This window comes from Puma concolor, chromosome B4 (genome assembly GCF_028749965.1).
Source record: "Puma concolor isolate L17-30 chromosome B4, mPumCon1.1.hap2, whole genome shotgun sequence".
Taxonomy (NCBI): Eukaryota; Metazoa; Chordata; class Mammalia; order Carnivora; family Felidae; genus Puma; species Puma concolor.
In genome coordinates this window covers 132,642,053-132,661,423 of record NC_141673.1, presented here as the reverse complement: position 1 = coordinate 132,661,423, position 19,371 = coordinate 132,642,053, and the positions used below count along the sequence as shown (strand labels likewise).

General features: G+C 38.8%; 1 protein-coding gene across 6 annotated transcripts in view; it reads right to left on the bottom strand.

Annotated features, from left to right (window-relative positions):
* USP6NL (USP6 N-terminal like) overlaps positions 1–19,371 on the bottom strand; it is a 245,065-nt gene that overhangs the window by 144,962 nt on the left and 80,732 nt on the right. The window lies entirely within an intron of this gene.

The window sequence follows — 19,371 nt, the reverse complement described above, 5'->3', positions numbered from 1 at the left end:
ATCTGCAAGACCTGAATCATTGCTAGTTAACAAGCCAGAGACTACGCTGCTTCCTCCAGAAATCCAACAGGTTTCATCACCGAGCTCACTGCTGTTTCTGCTTTCGGGAAGCTCGGCACGAACACCGTTCAACTACAGAGAGACACATGCTTTGCTTAGCTATCCAGGAAGGCTCTGAAGCAGTTAATAAGAAACAACGAAAGGATAGGCTGTATCTTCTTGATACAAAGTGACTTCAGCACTTGTGAAAACCACCATCCTCAAAGTCCAAATGTATCACTTTACAAAGCATTAACCAGTTATAAACAAAACAAAACAAAACGAAACAAAATAAAACGCAGTGTGGGCAATCTGCAAATCACTAAGCACAGTGAAAACATTTTCTCACAAAAGTCATGACAGGAAAAATAAAGTGCTATGCTATAAATTCTCATATAGCGGATCACAGATGCTATGTGCAAGTTTTTAAAAACACTCAGAAGCAGTCAACCAAAATACCCTGCACTGCAAAGCCTTAATACTTTTTTTTCCCAATTTCTCAAAAATCTCATATTTGAAACACAGAAAATAAAATGAAGCTAAAAATAATACTCTTGCAAACTCCAAGCTCCCAGGTCTGTATAACAGATAGGAACCTTCAAAAATGATCCTATAAATTCCTTGCCCTCCTCCTCATGCAGACAGCTCTGACATCCTAGTACATGAAAAGAAGTCTAAATTCACACTTCCCGCTAGAAATCCCTGAAGGGTTGAAATTCGTTGGCCTCACCACTAAGAGGCATGAGCCAGACAGAGACTGTGCAAATCAGGTATAACCACCATTTTTGCCTGACAGTTTTCAACACCTAAGCTGCAACAATGCCCAATTAATATTGAATACCTTTGTTACATATTCTATTTACCATACACATCCCCTTTTCAAAGGGCTACAGAGTTAATGAAAAGAGAAAACGGACATTTGGTGCTAATGTGGTTAAACGTTGTATTTACTGAATGATTCTCCACCGGCAATGTGTTCTCCTTACTGTACCTCCCAACTGTCTCCTCAGTTTTTCTCCTTTCCCATTTGTTACTTTTGATATCCTTAATGTATCATTAAATAATGGATCTCAGGGCAAATCAAAGGCAGTTCCCTTGTCCTCACACTTAAAGGCTTATTTGTCATTTTCCCATTTTTCAATTGGACAACTAAGGTGCACGATCAACCAGGGTTGCAAGTAAAACACAGGATCCAAAACTCAAAGGCTTCTGGTTTCTCTGACATCACGCCTTTTCTGTAAAAAATGTATAGTTTTAAAATTCAGGGTGAAGTTTTCAGCTCTTCAGAGAAGAGGTGCTATAACATGTGCATATATATCCACCCATAATTTATTCTCCATATGGGTGGTAATTTAAGACATTAGTGTTACAAATCCATGACAGCGAGAAACTACTTGCAAATGGAGGACAAAACATGACAATTATCCTAACTACCTGTTCTCTTTAAAGAGAATATCTATACTTGCAAACTAAATCAAAAAGTTCAGATGAGTCAAAGACCAAGTTTTCAACCTCCCATCAAAACTGTGCCCTTTAACAATTCCCTCTGAAGACTTGATAGAGACACATCAATATCTAAATCAAACTCCTCAAATCAAGTTCCCCCACCCAGTTCTTTCAATCCCTGGCCCCATTTCCTAGGGCAGTTCGGAGCACAAAATAGGTGTTAGGTATATACTGAGCTTATTTCCAATTCTTTGCATTTCCAGCTCCTGAGAAACCATTTCCACTCTTCTGGAAAAAAATTATGTTTTTGGAAGGTACTTGCTGTTAGCTTTGCTCTCTCCCAGTATTTTTCTCTTTCCATACAAGGAAGGGGATCTACAGGGCATTATCTTCAGTCAGCTCTATCTTCCATATCTGATCAGTGAAGAGAAGACTTTCTATACTCATGTTTCCATAAAATTCAATCTTCATCATCCCCCATCTCACTGATAACAGTATTGGTTTTGAAAATGAAAATCGGAGCAATCAGTTTGACTTACTACCGTCAGTCCTTAACTTCTGCAAAGCAACCAACAGCTTTTTCTTGTTTCTCTCATTCTCTTCTCATTTTTATCACATATTGCATCAGTAAACCTATCAGACCACATACTCCAATATAGTATATATAAGGGAGCTGTACTGTAAAATGTGAAGATCATGAAAGACAGAGGAACTATTATATTACAGATCAGAGGAGAGTCCAGAGTCAGGTTAACTAGAATGTAACGCATGATGTCAGGTTACATACTGGGCCAGAAAGAGATGAGGGGAAATACATGATATTTGGGAACAACACCATCTATAGGTTATTAGTGTTAATTTCCTAACTATGACCACTATACTGCAGTTACATAATAGAACATCCCAGATTTTAGTAATATACCCTGAAGTATTTAGGGGTAAATACTTCACTGTACCCTTTACTGGTCCAGGGGGAAAAAAATATGAATACGGAATGAGAAACTAAATGTGGTACAACGTTAGCATTTGGGAAATCCAGGTAGAAGAATATGAGAATTGTCTGCGTTATTCTTGCAACATTTTCCTAAGTCCGAAATTATTTCAAAATAAACTTAAATTCTGACTACACAGGGGTGCCCACATGATTCAATTGGTTAAGCGTCTGGCTCTTGATTCGGGCTCAGGACATCATCCCACAGTTCCTGAGATCAAGCCCCCCACTCCCCACCGCACTCAGCATGGAGCCTGCCTGGAATTCTCTCTTTCCCTCTGGCTCTGCCTCTCCCCTGCTCGCTCGCTCTCTCTCTCTCAAAATAAATAAACTTAAAAAAAATTCTGACTACATAGCCCAATACATGCGTATTTATTTGTTTATAAAGGATATATACGTATTGGTACTTATGTATGTTTAAATCACATAAAGCAAAGGATTTTAAAGGACCAGACTAACAACGTAAAAAAGAATTCCACATTTGTGAATATGCTGTGTGCCGGTTGTCTGTGTATGTGTACACATACATACACACATTTATATGCATTCTCACATTTGCTTCCTCTCCCCAAAGATCATTCTGAATCCTGGAACGCAAATCGTGAAAGTGCACATACCTGTGGGGTTACTCTGGCACGGGCAGTCTTAAAAGAATTAATTTCCAGACCCTTAACTTCCATATGTACTTGTCACTAAAGCTGACCTGCTTGGGAAGATGCCTGCAGCAGGGGTTCTCCATTTCCGTGTCCCTTTACTCGATCACCTCTACCCCACTTTACGAAACAGAAAACAAAAGATAAAAATAAGGTCCGCCCTGACCCATCTTACTACAGCACAGTGCTCAAGGGGTAAAAACACGAGAGATGGCAGAGAAATACAACCCAACAACTCCTTTAATCAGGGCAAAGTAACATCAGCCCATTCCACTTATTAAGATAGCAATTTCTAATAAAATACTCATTTAAAGTGAATAATTATGCATCAAAATGTATCATATATGTGTTATTTTGACAAATGGCACAGGATAAGCCTCTGTGAGGAAAGCAGAGTGGATGTATGATTTCAGAAAAACAAGTAGATACAATCTTTGGCTACTCAGGAATAGCCTGTTCATTTTTTAAATAGATGACTTTGGGTATCAAACCACTGTGTTATTCAAACCTCACTAGATACACTTACAAGAGGGATATAATCGTTTTCTTTAATACTTGTCCTCATTGGGCCCCTGGCACAAAGAACTGCTTTAATCACAGACTTCAGTTCTTATCATTGGTCCATGCCATGGCCCACTTTTACTTATTCACTCAGTATTTCTTTTTAATAATAAACACCACAAAGCACCACTCAAACAAAAACTAGGGCCTTAGCAATTATCTACATTTAACTACAGTCCCCCCCAACCACCAATCCATCCCCCTGCTTCATCCCAAACTAACAAACATCCTGAATCCAGTAGTTAACCATTCCCTTGATTTCCTTTATATCTCTCTATCCATCTATCATTACCTCCCTCCCCCTCTCTCTTTCTCTCTCTCTCTCTCTCTCTCTTTCTCTCTCTCTCTCTCTCTCTCTCTCTCTCTCACACACACACACACACACACACACACACACACACCCCACACATCTTTGTGTTGCTGTTTGGGGTATCACATATTTTGTGTTATCTTTGAGGAATTATATTTTTTCTTACATATTGACACCAGTGGTTCTCAATCTTCACTATACATTGAAATTAAAAGTTTTAAAGGGGTGCCTGGGTGGCTCAGTCAGTTGAGTGTCCGACTTCGGCTTAGGTCATGATCTTGCATTCATGGGTTCGAGCCCTGCCTCAGGCTCTGTGCTGACAGCTCAGAGCCGTGAGCCTACTTTGGATCCTGTGCCTCCCTCTCTCTCTCTGCCTCTCCCCTGCTCGCACTCTGCCTCTTAAAGCAATCAATCAATCAATCAATAAATCAACAAAACGTTAAAAAGATTTTAAAAAATAAATAAAAGTTTTAAAAAGTTTTAAAAATCTGGTTTCTGAGTCCATCTACAGGGATTTGGACTTCACTGTACAAGGGTGTAGCATAAGCATCACAAATTTTAAAGGTTCCCCCAAACAATCCTAACACTCAAGGACCACTGTTATAGAAGAATGACATAGGAAAAGTTAATATGTACAAGTACACATGAAACGTACAAAAATTATGATTCCACCATTTCAGTGTGTTTATCACATGCATACACACACACACGGAGAAAGATGTATGCACAAAGAAAAAAACATCAAAATGTTACCAGCAATTTTTCCTCTGAAAAGTGACGCTACATATTAATTTTTATTATCTCCTTTTTGCTATACTTTTCTGAGAATACATTTAACTATTTAAAGAAAGGAATTGGGGCGCCTGGGTGGCTCAGTAGGTTGAGCATCTGACTTTTGATTTGGATTAGGTCGTGATCCCAGCGTCATGGGATTGAGCCCCGCGTCAGGCTCCGTACTGAGCATGGAGGCTTCTTAGGATTCTCTGCCTCCCTCCCTCTGCCCCTTTCCAATGTGCATGTGTGTGCACATGCATGTGCACTCTCACTCATATATTAAAAAAAAGAAAAGAAAAGAATTATATTTTGGTTTTTAAATATTCCATATCACCTCACCAAAAAGGATACACAGATGGCACATTAGCACGTAAAAAGAGGTTCAACATCATATGTCATCAGGAAATTTCAAGTTAAGATAACAAGACACCCCTACACACCTATGAGAATGGCTAAAAGGCAGAACGCTGACAACACCAAATGCTGGCAAGGATGTGTGGACGGAGCAACAGGAACTCTCATTAACTGCCAGTGGGAACACAAGGTGGGAATGCAAAATGGTACAGCCATCTTGGAAAACGATCTGGTGGTTTGTTACAAAACTAAACAAGCCCTTACCATTTTATGCTGCAATTGTATTATTCCTTGTTATTTACCCAAATGAGTTAAAAACTTACAAAAACCTATACATGAACGCTTACAGTTTTATTTGCAATTGCCAAAGCCTGGAAGCAATCCTTTGTTTTTCAGTGCATGAATGGATAGACAAATTGCTCTGATCCAGGTTACAGAATATTGTTCAGCAATAAAAGGAAATGAGCTATCAAGCCACAAAAAAAAAAAAAAAAAAAAAAAGGAGGCACCTTAAATGTTAAGTAAAGGAAGCCAATCTGAAAAGGCTACATAGTATAAGATTCTAATCATATGCCATTCTGGAAAAGGCAAACCTATGGAGACAGCAGAGTGATCCTTTGCGGTCTCAAATCCTTTGATTTGAGAAGAGAGGGGGAAGGATGAATAGGCAGTGGCACAGGGAACTTCTAAGGCAGTGAAACTACTCTATACGCTACTGTAACAGTAGATACATGTCATTATACATTTGTCAAAACCCATAATATGTACAACACAAAGAGTGATCCTTAATGTAAACTTTAGGTAACAATAATGCATTGATATTGGCTCATCAACTGCAGTAAGTGAACCACAAAAATGCAAGATGTTAGTAACAGGAAACCAGGAAGGTGGGAGTATTCTAAGGGGGCTTAAGGGAACTCCCAGGACTTTCCACTCAACTTTTCTGTAAATCTAAAAGTGTTCTAAAAGAGTCTTTTAGGAAAGCCTGGGTGGTTCAGCTGGTTGAGCATCTGACTCTTGATTTTGGCTCAGGTCATGATCCTGGGGTCATGGGATTGAGGCCCCTGAGTGTGGAACCTGTTTAAGAGTCTATCTCCCCATCTGCCCCTCTCACCCACTCATGCTCTCCTGCTCTCTCTAAAAAAATAAATAGAAGACAGGCTTTTAAAATAAAGAAAATCTATATTTAATATATACTTCATCTATATCCTACTCTTTAGACATCATCTGAAATAATACAAAAATAGGGGCGCCTGGGTGGCTCTGTCGGTTGAGCGTCCGACTTCGGCTCAGGTCATGATCTCACAGTCTGTGAGTTCGAGCCCCATATCGGGCTCTGTGCTGATGGCTCAGAGTCTGGAGCCTGCTTCCGATTCTGTGTCTCCCTCTCTCTCTGCCCCTTCCCTGCTCATGCTCTGTCTCTGTCTCAAAAATAAATAAAAACATTAAGAAAGCAAAATTAAAAAAAAAAAGAAAGAATACAAAAATAAACCCAAAAAGTACAGAGTTTAACTGGAGAGAGTGCTTAAAACAAAAACAGTAATTGTCTATATGTGGGAGATCCCATGTGGTTTGGTAGACCACAAATGGAACAGGTGCCCTTACAATGGACTGCCTGCATGAGGATGTGGAGAAAGAGGATCTCTTTTGCACTGCTGGAGGGAATGCAAACTGGTGCAGCCACTCTGGAAAACAGTATGGAGGTTCCTCAAAAAATTAAAAATAGAACTACCCTACGACCCAGCAACTGCACTACTAGGTATTTATCCAAGGGATACAGGTATGCTGTTTCAAAGGGGCACATGCACCCTAATGTTTACAGCAGTACTATCAACAATAGCTAAAATATGGAAAGAGCCCAAATGTCCAGATGGATGAATGGATAAAGAAGATGTGGTATGTATGTATGTACACACACACACACACACACACACACACACACACACACACACACAATGGAGTATTACTTGGCAATCAAAAAGAATGAAATCTTGCCATTTGCAACTACGTGGATGGAACTGGAGGGTATTATGCTAAGTGAAATTAGTCATTTAGAGAAAGAAAAAAATCATATGACTTCACTCATAGGAGGACTTTAAGAGACAAAACAGATGAACATAAGGGAAGGGAAACAAAAATAATATAAAAATAGGGAGGGGGACAAAGCATAAAAGATTGTTAAATACAGAGAACAAACAGGGTTGCGGGAGGAGGCATGGGCTAAATGGGGTAGGGGCATTAAGGAATCTACTCCTGAAATCACTGCTGCACTATAGGCTAACTAACTTGGATGATAGATAGATAGATAGATAGATAGATAGATAGATAGATAGATAGATAGATAGATAGACAGACTAACTTGGATGATAGATAGATAGATAGATAGATAGATAGATAGATAGATAGACAGACAGACAGACAGACAGACTAACTTGGATGATAGATAGATAGATAGATAGATAGACAGACAGATAGATAGACAGACAGACAGACTAACTTGGATGATAGATTAGATAGATAGATAGATAGATAGATAGATAGATAGATAGACAGACTAACTTGGATGATAGATAGATAGATAGATAGATAGATAGATAGACAGACAGATAGATAGACAGACAGACAGACAGACTAACTTGGATGATAGATTAGATAGATAGATAGATAGATAGATAGACAGACAGACAGACAGACAGACTAACTTGGATGATAGATAGAGAGATAGATAAGTACTTTAAAAAATAAACACTTAAAAACAAAACAAGGGACTGCCTGCACACAGCCGTGTGCTAGTTCTTTTCAAGAGAAAAATTCTTACTTTATTCTTGTTTTCTTTGTTTGTATTTTTGTTATCGATGGCCAAACTCACTAATCTCACTCTTCTTCCCCATTACTTCCCAATCAAGCATTCCCAGAGTACGGCACAGGGAGGAAAACTGGGAGAAAACAGAGCAAGATAACACCAAAGTAGCGCGATAGGCTGTCGCACTCCACCGCACACCTAATGGGACACTCCAGTTTACGCCATTTTCCTTTCTCCACATGAAAATACAAAGTGAGGGGCGCCTGGGTGGCTCAGTCATTTAAGCATTCAACTCTTGATTTAAACTCAGGTCATGATCTCACAGTTCATGAGTGTGAACCCCACATCAGGCTCTGCGATGACAGCGTGGAGCCTGCTTGGGATTCTTGCTCTCTGTCCCTCCCCTGCTCTCACGTACGTGCACACGCTCTCTCTCTCAAAAATAAATTAACATTTAAAAAATAAAGAAAAATAAAAAAACTTTTTTAAGTCTCTATTTTCTTCCCTTTATCAATATACATCTTTAATAGTTTTCTTATTACAAAAATAATGCATGGTCACTGTAGAAAATAAGTATATGAAAATAAGCTGAGAGAAAATAAAATCTTAGGCCTACCACACAGAGATAAGCATTGCTAACAACCTTTTAGACCTACCCATGCACTTTTTTGATTTTACAAAAATGAGGTAACATACATACATTTTTGGAATGGAGATGTTTACACACTTTAAAATACTTCATCAACATCTTTTTTATAAAATAAATACAGACAAGGATATTTGTACTGTGCTTTGTCCAAAAATTTTTTTGATCATATGAATAACAGCCCAGCATCTTTTCATTCTTGGCAATGATTTAGATGTTTTTTTCCTATGCACTTTTCAGAAAACTGTTTTGGCTTTCCTGGAAATATATTTTAGAATAAAGCTACTGTCAGTTTTTTCAGAACATGTAGATAAATGAGGAAAAAAAACATGTGAAAGGCCACGCTTGTTGTGACAAAAACAATCTGTAAATATTCAAGATGTCAACTGGCCACAAACAGAAAACAGCTTTTGAATATTAAACTATAAACCCATTTCTGACTGGTCTCCTCCTGGGTTAATCAACTTAAGACACTTCACTTCTCTGTTATTCTATTTAGATTTTATGGGCGGGGGGGGGGGGGGGGGATATAAACACTCTGTTTTATAATTTTGAAAACAAGCTCAACAAACTCATCAATATGGAATAGAATGTATGTCGATTATAAAAATAAAAGTTGTTGGCTTTTGTCCACATACCTTTTCCTGTACCAAATATTGATAATATTTTCTGTCCAAATAGTGCTCAGGTGTTTACAGTAATTCCTAATAATTCATACGGGGTATTTTAAAAATGAACAATGTCGAGCTCATCACTGATGTTTGCAGATTTCTTTCACAGAAAAAAGTTAGACAAAATAAAAAAGACAGAAAGGTAAAGTGTCCTGAATTTGCAGAATGTGGAAAGAGCCAACAGAATATGTGTCCTTCTTCCACATAACGCAAAGCACAGTAGATGGTAGTAATTGTTTACAAACAGAAGTACCTGTGATGTAATTAAGTTAGCAGCTCTTTTAAACCCAGTTTTAAAGCTATTTTATCAAAAGGCAATTCACTTTGCTTGTAACAGGCAGCCAAGAAACTTCTGTAGCTTGCTGGAAGCTTCTGTACTTTCTGTGGCTCAGCAGAAACTGCCATAAATATGTGCAAAGTACAATTCACAAACATGGGGAATGAAAATACATTACCCCAGCTTATCTTCACAACACTAGAAATTCTTAACGTACTGACTTATATCATAAGTTCACTTTAAAGGCAGTAAAATTTTGCTCATCCATACAGAAAGTATTAAACACCTCGTACATTCTACTAGGTACAATGCCAGGTGCTGGTATTATAAGAGTGATCATCTCCTTCAGTTCTACCAAAAGAAATTAACATTAAACACATAATTACACAATTAATTACTGAATTACAACTGAAATAACCCCTGCAAGTAGTTACAGGATGACAGGAGAGTGTCCTTAAGTGGAAAAATGGTAGGAATTAAAGGCTATACACAACACAACTGAACATTGTATTCCAATTTCTGAATTACATTTTGAATTTTTTTTAAATGTTTTACTTTTTTTTTTTTTTTTTTTTTGACAGAAAGAGAGAGAGTATGAGCAGAGGAGGGGCAGAGAGAGGCGGGGGACAGAAGATCCAAAGCTGGCTCTGAGCCGACAGCAGGAAGCCGGAGGCAGGGCTTGAACCCACGAACCGTGAGATCATGACCTGAGCCAAAGTCAGATACTCAACTGAGCCACCCAGTGCCCCAACACTGTGATTTTTAAAGAAAGCTTCCCTTTATGTAGAAATGACTCTTCTGGCTTTCCAAAGCCACATGCAGATGGACACACAAAAAGAGAAAGCAAAGAGACTTTGTAGTCATAATGAAGAAACTTAAATATGACTCTATTTCTAAAATCAAGGACTCAAAGAAAACACAGCAGCCAAGCAATCTGACCCACTCCAGATTCTATCTAACAAAGCTGTCAAATAACATTAGTTTTTAAAATTTCATTACCATAAAAAATACATTAAAAAGCAGTTAAATCTTGGAGTAAGTCAATTCAATTTGGATGAATCACAATTCAATAGATATTCACATTTAAGATCAAATGTCCATACGCACACGTACGTATATATACAAAATATAAAGACATAGACATTTCCATAAAATTCACAAAAGTGCTTATGTATATAAACATAGAAGTCCCTCTAACATTCAAAAAGATCTTTCTGGAGTTTCCATAATACAAAACCTGTAATTCACCATAACACATTAATTTTAACAGAAAGTAAGACCAACAGAGTCCCTGACAGACTAATATATGAGGCAAAATTGATCTTTGATACCTTTTATTCTCCATTCTTCCTCTTTCTGAAACTTTTTTCTCCTTCTGCCTTTTTTTTTTAATTTTTTTTAATGTTTATTTATTTTTGAGACAGAGACAGAGTGCAAGTGGGGGAGGGGCAGAGACAGAGGGAGACAGAGAATCTGAAACAGGCTCCAGGCTCTGAGCTGTCAGCACAGAGCCCAACGCAGGGCTCGAACCCACAAACCGTGAGATCATGACCTGAGCCGAAGTCGGACGCTCAACCAACTGAGCCACCCAGGCGCCCTCTCCCTCTGCCTTTTATGTATACTATGTATTATCTCTCTGCTACCCATAACAAAATGACCCATGTCCCAAAAGAAACATATAAAATTTCTGTATATACATTAAAAAACTACATCCCTTCATAATACATTTTTGGAGATGCAAAAGCATCATCCAAAGTTAACATCTGTGGTTTTCCAATAAGCATTTTGGAAGAAAGGACTATTTTAAAAGGATACGATACAAGAAAAAATGTAAACAGTGAAAAAAGTTACCCTAATAACGAAATAGCACCTCAACACCCATTAGAATGGCTTGGCTGCTATCAAAAAAAACAAAACAAAACAAAAAAAAACACACACCAAAACAGAAAATAACAAGTGTGGACCAGGACGTGGGGAGGCACTGGAGCCCTTGAGCAATGTAAAATGGTGCAGCCGCTGTGGACAACCACAGGCAGTTCCTCAGAAGATTAGGCACAGAACAGAATAACCCTACGATCCAGCAATTCCGCTTCTGGGCATCTACTCAAGAGAACCGAAAGGTGAGTCTCAGACAGATACTCCAACACCTGTGTTCGCAGCAGCACTGCTCACCATGGCCAAAAGGTGGCAGCAACCCAAGCTGGCCAGGAAATTCTGGGACACCTGGGTGGCTCAGTTGGTTGAACATCCAATTTTGGCTCAGGTCATGATCTCACAGTTCGTGAGTTTGAGCCCCAGTCAGGCCCATTGCTGTCAGCGCAGAGCCCGCTTCAGATCCTCTGTCCCCCTCTCTCTAGCTCTCCCCTGCTCACATTTGTTCTCTCGCTTGCTGTCCCCTTTTCTCTCCCTCTCTCAAACCTAAACAAATGTTAAAAATATATAAATTTCATATTGTTATATATCATCATATATATCATCATATATATTATATATTATCATGTATGTTATATTTTATACATATTTAGATAGATAGATAGATAGATAGATAGATAGATTTTTTTTTTTTTAAAGGAAGGAAATTCTGGCACTTGCTAGAGCATGGGTGAACTGTGACGACATTATGCGGAGTGAAATGGACCAGTCACAAATACACAAACACTGCATGAACCCAATTACATGAGGCACCTAGAGAAGTTAAATTCATAGAAGCAGAAAACAGAGTGGTGGGTGCCCAGGGCTAGAGGAAGAGAAATGGGAAGTTGCTTAACAAGTACAGAGTGTGAATTTTTCAACATAAAGGTTCTGGAGACTGGTTGCATGACAATGAACATATACTTAAAGCTACTGAACTGGACACTCAAAAATGGTTAGGATGGTAAATCTTATGTTATCTGTATTTTACCACAATCTGGGGGAAAAAGCTATCCTGTCTAAAAATTAAATATATGCAACTAAAAGCAACCTTTTTTTTAATGTTTATTTTTTATTTTTATTTTTTTTAAATTTTTTTTTCAACATTTATTTATTTTGGGGACAGAGAGAGACAGAGCATGAACGGGGGAGGGGCAGAGAGAGAGGGAGACACAGAATCGGAAACAGGCTCCAGGCTCTGAGCCATCAGCCCAGAGCCCGACGCGGGGCCCGAACTCCCGGACCGCGAGATCGGGACCTGGCTGAAGTCGGACGCTTAACCGACTGCGCCACCCAGGCGCCCCTTAATGTTTATTTTTGAGAGAGAGCATGAGTTGAGGAGGGGCAGAGAGAGAGGGTGACACAGAATCCGAAGCAGGCTCCAGGCTCTGTGCTGACAGCTCAGTGGGGGCTTGAACCCACAAACTGTGAGATCGTGACCTGAGCCAAAGTCAGATGCTTAACCAACTGAGCCACCCAGGCACCCCTAAAAGCAACTTATAATGCTATTTTGAGCCTACTAAACTGGTCAGAGTGAAATATATTCTTGTATACCAACTACCAGAGTAACTGTAAGTTAGTTAAGTACAGTCTTTTAAGAAAGACAGGCAGACAATGTGGATGGAACTGGAGAGTGTTATGCTAAGTGAAATAAGCCCTACAGAGAAAGACAGATACCATATGTTTTCACTCTTATGTGGATCCCAAGAAACTTAACAGAAGACCATGCGGGGGGAGAAGGGGGGAAAAAAAAAAGGTTACAGAGAGGGAAGGAGGCAAACCATAAGAGACTCTTAAAAACTGAGAATAAACTGAAGGCTGATGGGCATTGAGGAGGGCACCTGTTGGGATGAGCACTGGGTGTTGTATGGAAACCAATTTGACAATAAATTTCATGTAAAAAAAAAAAAAAAAGATAGGCAGACATAGGCAAAAAGATTTCAGTTTATGAATCTAGCCTAAGGAATTCATTCTACTTCCCTTTATTAAAGAAAAGGGTCAAATTCACCAGTGATATTCATTCTGCAAATGTTTTTAAAAAACTGAACCATCCTAAAAATAGGAAAATGGTTAAATAAGTTACTATGCATCATTACCTTTAAGGAATATGATAATTATAAATTTGAATTATGAAAAACAATTACAGAAATAGGATAACTGCCTAAACACAACTCAACGTTAGAAATCCAAATATAAAACTGCATATACATTATGAATCAAGTTATATAAAAACATACATTTTTAGAAGTTTATTTATTTATTTTTAAAGTAATCTCTACACCCAATATGCGGCTTAAACCCACAACCCTGAGATCAGAGTCACACACTTCTGACTGAGCCAGCCAGGTGCCCCAAAAATGTATATTATCTGGACAAGAGTACAGGGTCATATGCAAAAATGCAAATGGCTGCTTTAACGTAATGGGGTTACCACGACTTTTTCTCCCCATTTCCAAAATGTATGCATTTTAACATTATGATTATACTTTAAAAATAAGGAAAAAGGGACTGGAAAGATTAAAAAGACTAGTTTTGATGAAATTAGGTAAAATAAAAAATAAAATGGAGGCAACACTGGGGTGTTTATCTAAGCTAAAACTACAAATTTAACCTCCTCCCACCACTTATTTATACCAATACTGAATTTTCCTTCATTTCTCAATCTTAATCTCCACCTCTCAACTCCAGGCCTTCATCCATTTTGTTCCTCCTGTTTAGAAACCCCTCCCTCCCCCTCTTCACTTAGCCAGACCTCAGCTGGAACGTGATTTCCTAACAGCAGTCTTCCAGCCCTCCCGCCCTCCCGCCCTCCCAGCAGCTCAGTCCCCTTGCTCCTGCAGACTCCCACATTTCCCTTTTTGTATTAAGAACACTGCTACATCTGTCTTCCCCACTAGTTCTGTGCTCCGAGAGGCCAAGGGTCACGCTTGTCTTGTTCTGATCTATGTGCCCAAAGACCAACCTAGCAGCAGTATACTTGGAGGTACTCATCAGTATGTTAACACTAAAGACATAATGATTATTCAAAATAATACATTCCCTTCTTTAAATTTGTTTTACAATCAGATTCAAACACCCTAACTTTTAAAATACTTGAAGAAATCAACTTATAGCATCATGTGTCTCAAAGTTGCCTAAAAAGTGAGATTTGAGTCTCTTATACTTTGCAATATTGCAAATTAATTTTCTAGCTTTCACTACACCTTGCAATTATTAAACTTTTAAGAGACATTACTATAGATGGTAAGTATCCTGACATTTCACATTAAAATCTAATAAAACCCATAAATCTCTAAAACCTAACGAGAATCCGTCTTGATATGTTCATTTATTCTATTTTTGGCTAAAAAAAAGTTTATTAGGACAAAGACAAAGAGGCACCAGCTTTTAAGAAAAGCTAATCCTTAGTGAAGCAATCTCAACTGATACATAAAGAGCTACAGCTGGTTGACTGCTAGGAAAGAAATCCAATAGTGCTATACCTTATCCCTTAAAAACATTTGTTCAACAGCACCTTGAGATTTTGTCAACATAATTTAAAATGGGAATTGGGCAGAAAGAAATCTCTCCTGATAAAAGCTGAATGTTGTCTCCTTTCAAGGTCACCTCATTCTAGAAAATATCTCATATCATTTTTTCCTCAAGCCTACGTAATAAAAGCCAAACAGAAACCAGTAAACCAGAGCAATAAATCCTGTTCTTATGCAAGAGATATGAATCCTATTTCAATTAAGGAAGAAACAGGAAATTTTCCTGTTGAAAAGCTAAATAGGAAAAAGTAAAGAGATCACCACGCAGTCTTCCTTTCTCTTCCAGACAAGCTTCCTGGAGGAATGTCCCCAAACCACCACACCCGTTAGGAGGGACTCCACCACTGGAACCCACCGACAACCCGAATCTGAGGGCTACTCTACAAAACAGTGGGGCTGCAGTTTTTCAAGACACCAATCTCATGAAAGATAAAGAACACCTGAGGCCTCCGGTTCAAGGAGACCTCGGAGACCTGACAACTGAACGCAGCTGGTGGGAAACACCTAGATGGACCCTGCAACTGGGGGCAAATCTGCACTCCGGGGCATTACTGGGAAACAGAACCGTGGAACAAGAACTTTAGACTAGATAAACATAATTTACCTACTTGGTAATTTCATTGTGGTTACGAAAGAAAATATTCTTATTCTTCACAACTGCACACTGAAGACAAATGTGTGGAGGAGTGTGAGATACATGCAACTACTCTCAAATGGTTCCAAAACAAATAAGCAATATGTATTTTATAAAACATATTTTCAGAAAAAAATAAATAAATAAAGGATTGAACTTAATGAAAAAATAAAGTTGGGCTAGTCGGGAAGGAGAGGTAGAATTTCACCTGTTGAGAAGATATACACACTAATCAAAGGAAGAAATCAGAAGGAAAACTTTGCCGATCTCAACACTGTTATTTTCCACCAGAATCCAGCTCAGCACTGAGTCAGAAAAGCACATCTCTTCAGTGAGACCAAAACTTCTGATGGCTAACAATTCTGACAACACATTTGTCAGGGGAAAAGAATAAAGACTTCACTTTTGTAATACAAATCAAACATTTTAAAGTAATTTAAGTACAGAGTTACTTCTACTAAGGAATCCTTTGAGATCTAAGTTCCTCTCAACAAAGTCAGTTTGGGTACTGAGAACGTTGGAGTAGGGTCTTTCTCCTGTCCTGGACAGAATTCCCCACACACATCAGTAAACACACCTACAGGTACATGTAAGTACAAAGTTCCCATAAACTGTTCAAGGCTGATTTGGGCAAAAACAAACAAACAAACAAACAAAAACAAAATCACAGTGGCCCTACTGACTCCATGTGGGGCAACCTGGACCAAGACCACGGCAATGGAAAAGTAAGTTTCCTTAGGAGAGTCTAAGTGACGAGATTTCCCCTTAGTTAGCAGTAAAGAAACCCTCTTTTAAATAGCTTCTAGGCTATTCTGATGGTAGCATCAAAAACAACATTTTTGATAATAAAGCATGCCAATGAAATGCATCTTAGTGACCATGATTTAACAGCCTGTATCAATCATTTAGCATATAAAGCCGTGTTGATGCAGTCAGAGCAACAAACTGAAGGTTTGAAAATCAAATTCAAAATCTGTGGTACCATAACTGTCACAAGTAAACAAGTCTGCAATGTTCTTCCAATGCTGTAAGACCTAGCCCCTCCTTTCCTAATCTAGAACACTTCACACTTCATCTACATAAAGAAAATAACAGGGGCACCTGGGTGGCTGGCTCAGTCGGTTAAGCATCCGCATCCGACTTCGGGCTCAGGTCACATCTCCCAGTTTGCAAGTTCGAGCCCCGCATCAGGCTCTCTGCTGACATCTCAGAGCCTGGAGCCTGCTTTGGATTCTGTGTCTCCCTCTCTCTGCTCCTCCCCTGCTCATGCCCGCGCGCTCTCTCTCTCTCTCTCTCTCTCAGAAATAAAGAAACTTAAAAAAAAACGAAAATAACAAAAAGTTATTACCTAAAGAAAATAAACAAGACCAATTACTGTGAATTTATATAAAAACTTAATGTGTACCTGTTTGTTTTCTCAAATTTCTTTTAAGTTACAATCAATCAAACCTATTCCACGTCACTCCGCATGAGAACATAACAAGGTTGACCAGGGAGAACATCAAACACAGTGCTTTACTGGAGAGTGCTGAAATCTTTACTGACACATCCTTGTAACTTCCATTACTATTCCATTCTTCTAGAATCTGAGACAGGCAACTATTTTTTAAAAGACACTGTCCGGGGCGCCTGGGTGGCGCAGTCGGTTAAGCTTCCGACTTCAGCCAGGTCACGATCTCACGGTCTGTGAGTTCGAGCCCCGCGTCAGGCTCTGGGCTGATGGCTCGGAGCCTGGAGCCTGCTTCCGATTCTGTGTCTCCCTCTCTCTCTGCCCCTCCCCCGTTCATGCTCTGTCTCTCTCTGTCCCAAAAAATAAATAAACGTTGAAAAAAAAAAAAATTAAAAAAAAAAAAAAAGACACTGTGACTGCCAATACTCCACAATTTATTTTTTTTTTAATTTTTTTTTTCAACGTTTATTTATTTTTGGGACAGAGAGAGACAGAGCATGAACGGGGGAGGGGCAGAGAGAGAGGGAGACACAGAATCGGAAACAGGCTCCAGGCTCCGAGCCATCAGCCCAGAGCCCGACGCGGGGCTCGAACTCACGGACCGCGAGATCGTGACCTGGCTGAAGTCGGACGCTTAACCGACTGCGCCACCCAGGCGCCCCCACAATTTAATACAAACGTGTAGGAGTGGAGATTAGTGTCTTACTGAAATCTTTTCACGTTCCATTGTTTAAAGCTTAATTAATACCTGAATATTCCAAATGTGTGAGTGGGAAAGAAAACCGGTCTGACTCCAGGGTACCTAGGTGATGCCAGCAGAAGTCAGCTTCTGAATTCAGGGCAAAAAATAGCACTCTACAATCAAGTGCCTGCACATGACCACTATCTCTGAACATGAATTTAATAACTAACTTATGACTCAGTGTGCTTGAAGTAGGAGAGGGGAGACTGGGGAAAGGGGAAGAACTGGGAAGATATTCTCACTCTGATCCTGACCATTTCTAACCAACAGCTTTAAAGAGAGGCTAGAAAGAATTACTTTCATAGTCACCTTGTCCATCTTGAAAAGAGAAAAAGGCATTGTAATATTAAGACACTATTTTAGATCAATTTTGAGGGAGAAAGATAGAGACCTGGAAATTTTTAATATCAATTTCACACTTGTGGAAAATGAGGAGACAACTGTATAATGACATCCATCATACAAACTGACAGGCTCAAATTCCCTTAATAGAAAATGTCTATTTGTGTTTCAGCCAAAATGTGATAATACATAGCTGTCCAGACACTATCAAAAAAAAAAAAAAAAAAAAAACCAAAAAACTGAATGTTAATATATGCAGATTTATTAGTCAGACTACATAACAAGTATCACTTGCTTGTGTTAATTACAGTCAAAGTAAGACACTTTGCCATCTTTCCTCCATATAGAATTCACCTGTATCTCCAAATTTTAAAATTCAGACTTCAGCCTTTACACTCAGGGGAGTTTTGCACCAGCATGAGCTCTTGTATTCTATACAGATCTAATTTATACAGCAAGTCAAAAAGAATAAATGGTCCAACATAGCCTTTCTTTTCCTTTTTCCTCTCCTTTGAAGTAAGCTGAGTTCTCAGTAAAGGTTTACAACATAGCCATTTCCTAGCTGTAAAGTTATGCCTTCAGAAGTGCATTGTTGTAAGGTGTTGTTTTCCTAGACCTTCCCTGAGGCAGTTCTACCTTTGTTGAATTTGTATAAACAACTTTACAAAAAAAAAAAAAATGAAAATCACTAAGATGTGCTTTCCACTGTGTGTCTTTTAACAAATGAGAAATACTAAGTCATATATATAATATTTTCAGGTAGAAATTCATTGTTAGAGAAGTTAATGTAAAAAAGATATGGAACCAGTACATCACTTCGAATAACATGGATTCAAGGATAAACTGTATAAATCAATCTATTTTCTGAAATTAATGAGAGGTAACAAGATGAATATTTAAGGCTATTAATTTTCAATATACATTCCCCTCTGTCTCTGCTTGCCTAGAGAAGCTGCAGAATGAACAGAGAACACGTGCCTACACTTGGAACAAAAGAACCCCTGAAATAACCAGGACACAAATGCCAACATGAAGCAACACGAGGAGCCCCAAACCCTGAAAACTGCATGTTTCCGTTGTCTTAATTTAGCTTCATAGACACAAATCTCATTTTATCCAATAGTTACGTTCCTACAGGCAAAAGTGGAAATGCACATTTTCTCACTAATAGAATCATACATTCCAGAGCTAGAAGGCTTCCAGACACCGCAGCACAGTCCCCACGCTGACAAACAAG